Consider the following 11,699-nt stretch of genomic DNA (forward strand, 5'->3'; position numbering starts at 1 on the left):
CACTTTATATCGATATGATTTTCTTTACTATTGTTTATTGGATCAATATTATTAGTTTTAGCTGTTTATTTTTTAAGAGATTTTAGTTATTTTGACATTTTAGGCATTGAGAATTTCTGTCTCACTTTTAGTCTGTCTTAATCTTATAATCCTCAAGATCAAGCAGAAGCATATATACACCTGTGTTATTGTAGGTTGCTTAATGTACAACTTAATACAGTAAGTTGCCGACTGTAACTTACTATAATGCATTAAGCAGTTTATTGTATATGTACTTTAATATTATCAGTATCCGATTGTAAACTTGTTCTACTACAGTAGCTAGCCTTTTTAGGAACTTTCTTTATTACAGTAAGTAGCGTACTGTACAAGTACTTTAATATAGTATGCAGTATACTGTTCAAGTTGTTTAATACAGTAAGTATCCTTCTGCTCACTTAAATGTACAATTTCTTTAGTAAAGAAACTACCAAGAATCTGCCTTTAAAGGAGAAATTGAGTATAACCTTGGATTGTCAATGAGAAGTCTGAGAGCAATAGTACACCAAGAACTTCAACAAAATCTTGTAGATCTGAATCAAAGTGAAATCGACACCAGTAATTCCATCTATCATCATACTATCATGCAAGAGGAGCCACACATCTATGGTTCATCCAATAAAATCAGCAGACTTCTAGATGTTACTACTGCTCGGCTTAGACTCGTTTGTAAGTATCTCTAGGAATTCTCATTATCTGCTGATGTAGACCTGACCAAATGTAAACTGTGTCAACAAAATTATTCGCACACCCTCCGTCACTATGTGATGGAGTGCGAAAAGATACGTGAATTCAGAGACAATTCTATTAAAATGTTCTAAAGATGTGTAAATGTTTCATTCAAAATGATCTGCTACCAGAAATTTTAGCCAAATATCCCCAGTTTGCTAACTGTAGGTAGTAACTAAGAGTGATTGTAACCTATCCACCGCTGCCCACTGGATGGGGGGCGGTGTGCAGGACAAACATATCAATTGTGACACTAGCTCTCTACATATGTCAGTTGCTTAATTTAGAAACTGTATTTGAGGTCGATCTCGAACCCATTGTTGGTGTGACGACTAATACTGAATTTTGTAACTAGCTCATCAAGATTGTAACGTGCTTAGCTAAATGAACTGTGGGGTTCAGTCCCTGAGAACATTATGTGCCTCTGTAACCCTTTCCACTACCACCCACAAGATGGGTATGGGGTGCATAATAAATGAACTAAACTGTACACCTCCTTTGATACTGTAAGTAGTACTGTACTACGCTTTTTATAGTTCAGTACTGCAAGTATTAAAGTAAGTACATGCATTATCTGAAATAAAGCAACATATAAGTTTAAACATTAACACTTATTTTCGCTCATTCTCTGAAGTCCATTGTATTATTGTTTGTAACTTGCTAGTGGTGTATGATATGACTTTTTCAACAGAAACAGAGTAAGACAAATCCGAGTGGTAAACGTTGTCAATGGTCCTCAGGACTCTGGCCTGAGACCTGTCTTGTTTACCGTATATATAAACCATGTTGATACAACACTCAAGTGCAACATTACCATAGTTGTCAATGGTCCTCAGGACTCTGGCCTGAGACCTGTCTTGTTTACCGTATATATAAACCATGTTGATACAACACTCAAGTGCAACATTACCATAGTTGTCAATGGTCCTCAGGACTCTGGCCTGAGACCTGTCTTGTTTACCGTATATAAACCATGTTGATACAACACTCAAGTGCAACATTACCATAGTTGTCAATGGTCCTCAGGACTCTGGCCTGAGACCTGTCTTGTTTACCGTATATAAACCATGCACAAAAAAATAATTTCATTTTCCTAATAAATTAAGAAAACTTAAAATCGTTACAAGAAGACTTAAAATTTTAAAATTTAACAAAAGATTTGCATATGCTGGTCAATACTGTCTATGCTCAGTTTAATATTACTTTGGCTTTCCTTTGAATGACTGGAGACCAAAGTCTCATTTTGATAATTTTCTCATTGATGATGACCTAACTGGTCACATCTGAGGGTATAAGACTCAGTGATTGTGACAACCTGTCCTGACATTTTCCTGTCATAGTCACTTTCACTATACCTCACTGTACTGTGAGGTATAGTGTTGTTGTTGACAGTGTTGGCAACTGTTGCTGCTGAGAGTGAGAACAGTAACCAACCTTAAAACACTTAAACTGGGAGAAAGTCACTATTGCTGACATGGAAAAGCTTAAAGTGTCTGTTTAACAGAAAACTTAATAATATGCATTTATCAATTATTGCAACTGTCAACACAAATCTTCAGTGTAATATCTATCAAAGCAGTTTCAATTACTCATTTTCCATCTGTCATATCAGAGTTAGTTAAGGAAGGGGAGAAAGAATCCTTCTAAAAAACAAATAGAAGAAGAATGCTTGGTTGGAATTGTCACGTTAAAGAATTCCAAATTATATCTATCATTGGGATACCCTGTGGAAAGATGCTGGGTGCCCCAGAGATGGCTGGGATACCCTGTGGCAAGATGCTGGGTGCCCCAGAGATGGCTGGGATACTCTGTGGCAAGATGCTGGGTGCCCCAGAGATGGCTGGGATACCCTGTGGCAAGATGCTGGGTGTCCCAGAGATGGCTGGGATACTCTGTCGCAAGATGCTGGGTGCCCCAGAGATGGCTGCCTGTCCCAGAGGCAAGATGCTGGGTGCCCCAGAGATGGCTGGGATACCCTGAGGCAAGATGCTGGGTGTCCCAGAGATGGCTGCCTGTCCCAGACCAGACCAAGAACTAGTGCTCTAACCATCATACTATTAACAGGATTAAAGACAAAACAAATATTATACAATCAAAGGATTTCTGATTGCCTTTAAAGAAACAAGTTTTATGAGTTTTGGGATGAAATAATAAAGTTACGCGAGAGTAAGGAACGTCATGGAAGATTCCTCTGGGCCTGTATTACATGTAATACTCTCAGAGATAAGTATTCTACACTATACAGCAGAGCTGTATACAGGACACGAGACGGAATCTGACCTTCCTTCAGTTCTCTGTTAGATCTGTTTATATTTGGTCACTAATGTTTTAAAATTGAATTCATTTTATTTCAAAATGTATTTCTTGTTTTGAAATTAAAATAAATTTATTGAGGTATAAATTACACACGAAAGAGTTGAAGCAGCTCAAGCTATTCTCACACCGTCCAGTCCAACGTGTTAATATTTAATCGGCGGGTAGGCGGTTCCATGGGTTTATAATAAAAACATCACCTTTCTTCTGTCCTAAATTGTGTCTTGTTAAGCTTAAAACCGTTGCTACTTGTTTATATTACATTTGACCTTCTAAAGAAGTGGTCTGGATCAACAAATTCTTCAATATTTTAAGTTTCGATGAGATCAGCCTTGTCATGTCTGGTTTGCAGTGTTGTTAGATCTGTAAACTCTCAACTATTACTCGTATGGGAGCCAACTTAGTTCATGAATGATTTTTCTCGCCTGGTGTTGAACTTTTTCTTAAGCAGATGTGCCTCTCTGAAGCTGAGGTCTCCATGTTTGGACACAATAATACAAGCACCAGAGATTTATACTGTTGAATAGCTACTCTATTTTCCCTGATATCAAAGTTACGTCTGACTATTCCTAGGACATGGTTGGCTTGTTTTACTGCAACTTCCACTTGTTGAGCAACTTTTACTGATTTGTGAATTCTGACTCCAAGGTCCTTCTTCATCAACCTCCTGCATGGTAATATTTTTGATTTGATAGTTGTGATGTGCAATGTTATGCCCCACATGCAAGGTCTTGGCATTTTTCGATATTAAAGAGCATCTGCCAATCTTCTGACACTTGTGGAGTTCATGAAGATCGCTTTGTAAGGCTTCAATATAATGTTCACTCCCTACTTTACCATAAATCTTAGCGTCATCTACAATTTTATTGATATGCTTTGTAATATTCTATTTTATGTCAGTGATGTATATGACAAAAATGGTTGGCCCAAAATGGAACCTTGCGGTACTCCACTCATCACATTTCTCCAGTTAGAGTTATTTCCGTTTAGAACGACACTTTGCTTTCTTTGTTTTAATCATAGTGTTATCCATTCTAGTGAGACATACACCAACGGTGGCCTTGTGTGAGACATACACCAACGGTCCCCTTGTGTGAGACATACACCAACGGTCACCTTGTGTGAGACATACACCAACGGTCCCCTTATGTGAGACATACACCAACGGTGGCCTTGTGTGAGACATACACCAACGGTCCCCTTGTGTGAGACATACACCAACGGTCACCTTGTGTGAGACATACACCAACGGTAACCTTGTGTGAGACATACACCAACGGTCCCCTTGTGTAAGACATACACTAACCGTCACCTTGTGTGAGCCATACACCAACGGTCACCTTGTGTGAGACATACACCAACGGTCCCCTTGTGTGAGACATACACCAACGGTCACCTTGTGTGAGACATACACCAACGGTCACCTTGTGTGAGACATACACCAACGGTGGCCTTGTGTGAGACAAACACCAACGGTGGCTTTGTGTGAGACATACACCAACGGTCATCTTGTGTGAGACATACACCAACGGTCACCTTGTGTGAGACATACACCAACGGTCCCCTTGTGTGAGACATACACCAACGGTCACCTTGTGTGAGACATACACCAACGGTAACCTTGTGTGAGACATACACCAACGGTCCCCTTGTGTGAGACATACACTAACCGTCACCTTATGTGAGCCATACACCAACGGTCACCTTGTGTGAGACATACACCAACGGTCCCCTTGTGTGAGACATACACCAACGGTCACCTTGTGTGAGACATACACCAACGGTCACCTTGTGTGAGACATACACCAACGGTGGCTTTGTGTGAGACATACACCAACGGTGGCTTTGTGTGAGACATACACCAACGGTCATCTTGTGTGAGACATGCACCAACGGTCACCTTGTGTGAGACTTACACCAACGGTCACCTTGTGTGAGACATACACCAACGGTCACCTTGTGTGAGACATACAGCAACGGTCACCTTGTGTGAGACATACACCAACGGTCACCTTGTGTGAGACATACACCAACGGTCACCTTGTGTGAGACATACACCAACGGTCGCCTTGTGTGAGACATACACCAACGGTCATCTTGTGTGAGACATACACCAACGGTCACCTTGTGTGAGACATACAGCAACGGTCACCTTGTGTGAGACATACACCAACGGTCGCCTTGTGTGAGACATACACCAACGGTCACCTTGTGTGAGACATACAGCAACGGTCACCTTGTGTGAGACATACACCAACGGTCACCTTGTGTGAGACATACATCAACGGTCGCCTTGTGTGAGACATACACCAACGGTCACCTTGTGTGAGACATACACCATCGGTCACCTTGTGTGAGACATACACCAACGGTCGCCTTGTGTGAGACATACACCAATGGTCACCTTGTGTGAGACATACATCAACGGTCACCTTGTGTGAGACATACATCAACGGTCACCTTGTGTGAGACATACACCAACGGTCACCTTGTGTGAGACTTACACCAACGGTCACCTTGTGTGAGACATACACCAACGGTGGCTTTGTGTGAGACATACACCAACGGTGGCTTTGTGTGAGACATACACCAACGGTCATCTTGTGTGAGACATGCACCAACGGTCACCTTGTGTGAGACTTACACCAACGGTCACCTTGTGTGAGACATACACCAACGGTCACCTTGTGTGAGACATACAGCAACGGTCACCTTGTGTGAGACATACACCAACGGTCACCTTGTGTGAGACATACAACAACGGTCACCTTGTGTGAGACATACACCAACGGTCACCTTGTGTGAGACATACACCAACGGTGGCCTTGTGTGAGACATACAACAACGGTCACCTTGTGTGAGACATACAACAACGGTCACCTTGTGTGAGACATACAACAACGGTCACCTTGTGTGAGACATACACCAACGGTGGCCTTGTGTGAGACATACACCAACTGTCACCTTGTGTGAGACATACAACAACGGTCACCTTGTGTGAGACATACAACAACGGTCACCTTGTGTGAGACATACAACAACGGTCTCCTTGTGTGAGACATACACCAACGGTCGCCTTGTGTGAGACATACACCAACGGTCACCTTGTGTGAGACATACACCAATGGTCACCTTGTGTGAGACATACACCAACGAGGACACCGAGGGAAAGTGCCTCCTTCACTTTGACTGCAACACTTACAACGATAAACTCCCGATACTTAGAAGTAACTTCCATAATAATGCTGAAGCGATTGATAAGAAAGATAATGAAACAGCTGATGAAAATAATGAGGATTCAAGTTCTGTGAATAAAGAAGAATCTATTGAAGAGATTGTTGAGGAAATACTCAGTGTGAATAGTGACGCAATAATTAAGGTACAGACTGACGGCCACAAGGCATAGGAAGAGTTGCAGGAGGAACAGAAGGTTTTGATATAGCAATTTGTAAATCTTAAACAAACATTATAAAATATACGTAAAGGCTACCCGTGGCCGACCAGGTGAACCCCGGGGGAGGGGGGGGGGGGGAGTTGTGACACTCTGGAGGAACTCTAAGAGTGTAGGTGCTCGTGAGAGGGATGCAGGTGCTCACGAGAGGGATGCTGGTGCTCACGAGAGCGATGCAAGTGCTCATGAGAGGGATGCAGGTGCTCATGAGAGTGATGCAGGTGCTCATGAGAGGGATGCAGGTACACATGAGAGGGATGCAGGTGCTCATGAGAGAGATGCAGGTGCACATGAGAGGGATGCAGGTGCACATGAGAGGGATGCAGGTGCTCATGAGAGGGATGCAGGTGCTCATGAGAGGGATGCAGGTGCTCCTGAGAGGGATGCAGGTGCTCATGGGAGGGATGAATGTTCTCATGAGAGGGATGCAGGTGCTCATGAGAGGGATGCAGGTGCTCATGAGAGGGATGCAGGTGCTCATGTGAGGGTTGCTGGCGCTCATGGGAGGGATGCAGTTTTTTTTTTTTTTTTGCAGGGATATTCCTGCGCGGGCCCTAAGCCTCTGGCTGGCCCACTGGGCGGGCCCTAAGCCTCTGGCTGGCCCACTAAGTGTTGCTTGTTTCTGTTTTACTTGGGCGGAGTATGAGTATTTATGACTCGTATGGTCGCTTCAGTAAGATTTTGTCATATGTGTTTAACAACTTCTTCTGCTCTGTTGAATCTAAGTTGAAATCTTAATGGGTTTGTAACTGTGCACTGTGTTAGATAATGTTCCAGAGGTCTGTCGGGCATTTCTCCACAGTGCTGACATTTCCTCTCATCTTTCGGAACCTGTAAGCCTATTTCCCATGCACATGGGTATCCAAGCCTGATGCGATGTAAGTGCACTTCTGTTGCTCTACTGCTCCCTTTTATCAAACTAAGTGGTTCGTAGTTGGTTGAATTCTTGTACCATCCCGCAGATCCTGACGTTGCAACTGCTGTGTGTTGGTCACTGTACATCTTTTGCATTGCTCTGTTTCAAATTACTTTCTTAATCTGTGATAGACTCTGTGGTATGTAACTGTCTACATTTCTTCTCTTAGTTGCAAGTGTTGCAGCTTCGTCTGCAATGTCATTTCCTATTATTCCCACATGACTTGGTACCCAGTTGATAAGTACCCGTCGGCCTTGTCGTTTGAATGTTTGCATTAATGATATGACATTTGTGATCAGATGTATGTTATCACATATGTGTTCTTGTTGCAAGGTTTCAATGGCGGTTCTCGAATCTGTATGTATGATAACATGTTGTCGGTGTTGAGCAAGAGCATGTTCCAAAGCCTTTTGAATAGCTAGCATCTCTGTTTGTAAAGTCGAACACCCATTTGAGAGCCTCCAACTATTTACAGAGTTTCCTGCTTTAACTGCAGCTCCGGTTTCTTGTCCCTGTTGGTCTACTGATCCAACTGTGAAGTATATGAAGCTGTCGGATGCCATGTTTGCTTCTATATGCATCTGTGCAATGTTACGTAGCAGATGAGGATTTGTCTGGTTCTTTTTCCTTCAATAACCATAATCTTAAAGTCTGCTGGCAGAGATTCCCAAGGGGCTTGCGTAACAAGGGGTGCAGGTGCTCATGAGAGAGATGCAGGTGCTCATGAGAGAGATGCAGGTGCTCATGAGAGGGATACAGGTGCTCATGGGAGGGATGCAGGTGCTCATGAGAGGGAAGCAGGTGCTCATAGGAGGGATGCTGGTGCACATGAGAGGGATGCAGGTGCTCATGGGAGGGATGCAGGTGCTCATAGGAGGGATGCAGGTGCTCATGAGAGGGATGCAGGTGCTCATAGGAGGGATGCAGGTGCTCATGGGAGGGATGCAGGTGCTCATAGGAGGGATGCAGGTGCTCATGAGAGGGATGCAGGTGCTCATAGAAGGGATGCTGGTGCACATGAGAGGGATGCAGGTGCTCATGGGAGGGATGCAGGTGCTCATGGGAGGGATGCAGGTGCTCATGGGAGAGATGCAGGAGCTCATAGTAGGGATGCAGGTGCTCATGAGAGGGATGAGGTGCTCATGGGAAGGATGCAGGTGCTCATGAGAGGGATGCAGGTGCTCATGAGAGGGATGCAGGTGCTCATGAGAGTGATGCAGGTGCTCATGGGAGGGATGCAGGTGCACATGAGAGGGATGCAGGTGCTCATGGGAGGGATGCAGGTGCTCATGAAAGGGATGCAGGTGCTCATGGGAGGGATGCAGGTGCTCATGGGAGGGATGCAGGTGCTCATGTTAGGGATGCAGGTGCACATGAGAGGGATGCAGGTGCTCATGGGAGGAATGCAGGTGCTCATGAGAGGGATGCAGGTGCTCATGAGAGGGATGCATGTGCTTATGGGAGGGATGCAGGTGCTCATGAGAGGGATGCAGGTGCTCATGGGAGGGATGCAGGTTCTCATGAGAGGGATGCAGGTGCTCATAGGAGGGATGCAGGTGCACATGAGAGGGATGCAGGTGCTCATGGGAGGGATGCAGGTGCTCATGAGAGGGATGCAGGTGCTCATGAGAGTGATGCAGGTGCTCATGGGAGGGATGCAGGTGCACATGAGAGTGATGCAGGTGCTCATGGGAGGGATGCAGGTGCTCATGAGAGGGATACAGGTGCTCATAGGAGGGATACAGGTGCACATGAGAGGGATGCAGGTGCTCATGAGAGTGATGCAGGTGCTCATGGGAGGGATGCAGGTGCTTATGAGAGGGATGCAGGTGCTCATGGGAGGGATGCAGGTGCTCATGAGAGGGATGCAGGTGCTCGTAGGAGGGATACAGGTTCACATGAGAGGGATGCAGGTGCTCATGGGAGTGATGCAGGTGCTCATGGGAGGGATGCAGGTGCACATGTGAGGGATGCAGGTGCTCATGGGAGGGATGCAGGTGCTCATGGGAGGGATGCAGGTACTCATGAGAGGGATGCAGGTGCTCATGAGAGGGATGCAGGTGCTCATGAGAGTGATGCAGGTGCTCATGGGAGGGATGCAGGTGCTCATGGGAGGGATGCAGGTGCTCATGAAAGGGATGCAGGTGCTCATGGGAGGGATGCAGGTGCTCATGGGAGGGATGAATGTTCTCATGAGAGGGATGCAGGTGCTCATGAGAGGGATGCAGGTGCTCATGAGAGGGATGCAGGTGCTCATAGGAGGGATGCAGGTGCTCATGAGAGGGATGCAGGTGTTCATGGGAGGGATGCAAGTGCTCATGAGAGGGATGCAGGTGCTCATGGGAGGGATGCAGGTGCTCATAAAAGGGATGCAGGTGCTCCTGAGAGGCACGCAGGTGCTCATAAGAGGGATGCAGGTGCTCATGGGAGGGATGCAGGTGCTCATGAGAGGGATGCAGGTGCTCATAAGAGGGATGCAGGTGCTCATGGGAGGGATGCAGGTGCACAAGAAAGGGATGCAGGTGCTCATGGAAGGGATGCAGGTGCTCATGAGAGGCATGCAGGTGCTCATGGAAGGGATGCAGGTGCTCATGAGAGGCATGCAGGTGCTCATGGGAGGGATGCAGGTGCTCATGAGAGGGATGCAGGTGCTCATAGGAGGGATGCAGGTGCACATGAGATGGATGCAGGTGCTTATGGTAGGGATGCAGGTGCTCATGAGAGGGATGCAGGTGCTCATGAAAGGGATGCAGGTGCTCATGGGAGGGATGCAGGTGCTCATGAGAGGGATGCAGGTGCTCATAGGAGGGATGCAGGTGCACATGAGATGGATGCAGGTGCTTATGGTAGGGATGCAGGTGCTAATGAGAGGGATGCAGGTGCTCATGAAAGGGATGCAGGTGCTCATGAAAGGGATGCAGGTGCTCATGGGAGGGATGCAGGTGCTCATAAGAGGGATGCAGGTGCTCATGGGAGGGATGCAGGTGCTCATAAGAGGGATGCAGGTGCTCATGAGAGGGATGCAGGTGCTCATAGGAGGGATGCAGGTGCACATGAGATGGATGCAGGTGCTTATGGTAGGGATGCAGGTGCTAATGAGAGGGATGCAGGTGCTCATGAAAGGGATGCAGGTGCTCATGAAAGGGATGCAGGTGCTCATGGGAGGGATGCAGGTGCTCATGGGAGGGATGCAGGTGCTCATGGGAGGGATGCAGGTGCTCATGGGAGGGATGCAGGTGCTCATGGGAGGGATGCAGGTGCACAAGAAAGGGATGCAGGTGCTCATGGAAGGGATGCAGGTGCTTATGAGAGGCAAGCAGGTGCTCATGGGAGGGATGCAGGTGCTCATGAGAGGGATGCAGGTGCTCACAGGAGGGATGCAGGTGCACATGAGAGGGATGCAGGTGCTTATGGGAGGGTTGCAGGTGCTCATGAGAGGGATGCAGGGGCTCATGAAAGGGATGCAGGTGCTCATGGGAGGGATGCAGGTGCTCATGGGAGGGATGCAGGTGCTCATGGGAGGGATGCAGGTGCACAAGAAAGGGATGCAGGTGCTCATGGAAGGGATGCAGGTGCTCATGAGAGGCATGCAGGTGCTCATGGGAGGGATGCAGGTGCTCATGAGAGGGATGCAGGTGCTCATAGGAGGGATGCAGGTGCACATGAGAGGGATGCAGGTGCTTATGGGAGGGTTGCAGGTGCTCATGAGAGGGATGTAGGTGCTCATGAAAGGGATGCAGGTGCTCATGGGAGGGATGCAGGTGCTCATGGGAGGGATGCAGGTGCTCATAAGAGGGATGCAGGTGCACAAGAAAGGGGTGCAGGTGCTCATGAGAGGGATGCAGGTGCACAAGAAAGGGATGCAAGTGCTCATGAGAGGGATGCAGGTGCTCATGAGAGGGATGCAGGTGCTCATGGGAGGGATGCAGGTGCTCATGGGAGGGATGCAGGTGCTCATGGGAGGGATGCAGGTGCACAAGAAAGGGATGCAGGTGCTCATGGAAGGGATGCAGGTGCTCATGAGAGGCATGCAGGTGCTCATGGGAGGGATGCAGGTGCTCATGAGAGGGATGCAGGTGCTCATAGGAGGGATGCAGGTGCACATGAGAGGGATGCAGGTGCTTATGGGAGGGTTGCAGGTGCTCATGAGAGGGATGTAGGTGCTCATGAAAGGGATGCAGGTGCTCATGGGAGGGATGCAGGTGCTCATGGGAGGGATGCAGGTGCTCATAAGAGGGATGCAGGTGCACA

The 11,699-nt window shown here is 47.0% G+C and overlaps 1 protein-coding gene across 1 annotated transcript in view; it reads left to right on the forward strand.

The window, feature by feature from the left end:
- The window catches only part of LOC138350626 (uncharacterized), a 163,840-nt gene extending 162,975 nt beyond the window's left edge, over positions 1-865 (forward strand). The window contains exon 4 of the transcript XR_011222164.1: positions 195-865. The gene's annotated coding sequence lies outside the window, so the exon portion shown is untranslated. The remainder of the gene's footprint in view (positions 1-194) is intronic.
- Positions 866-11,699: the final 10,834 nt, after the last annotated feature.

Source organism: Procambarus clarkii, chromosome 46 (genome assembly GCF_040958095.1).
Source record: "Procambarus clarkii isolate CNS0578487 chromosome 46, FALCON_Pclarkii_2.0, whole genome shotgun sequence".
Taxonomy (NCBI): Eukaryota; Metazoa; Arthropoda; class Malacostraca; order Decapoda; family Cambaridae; genus Procambarus; species Procambarus clarkii.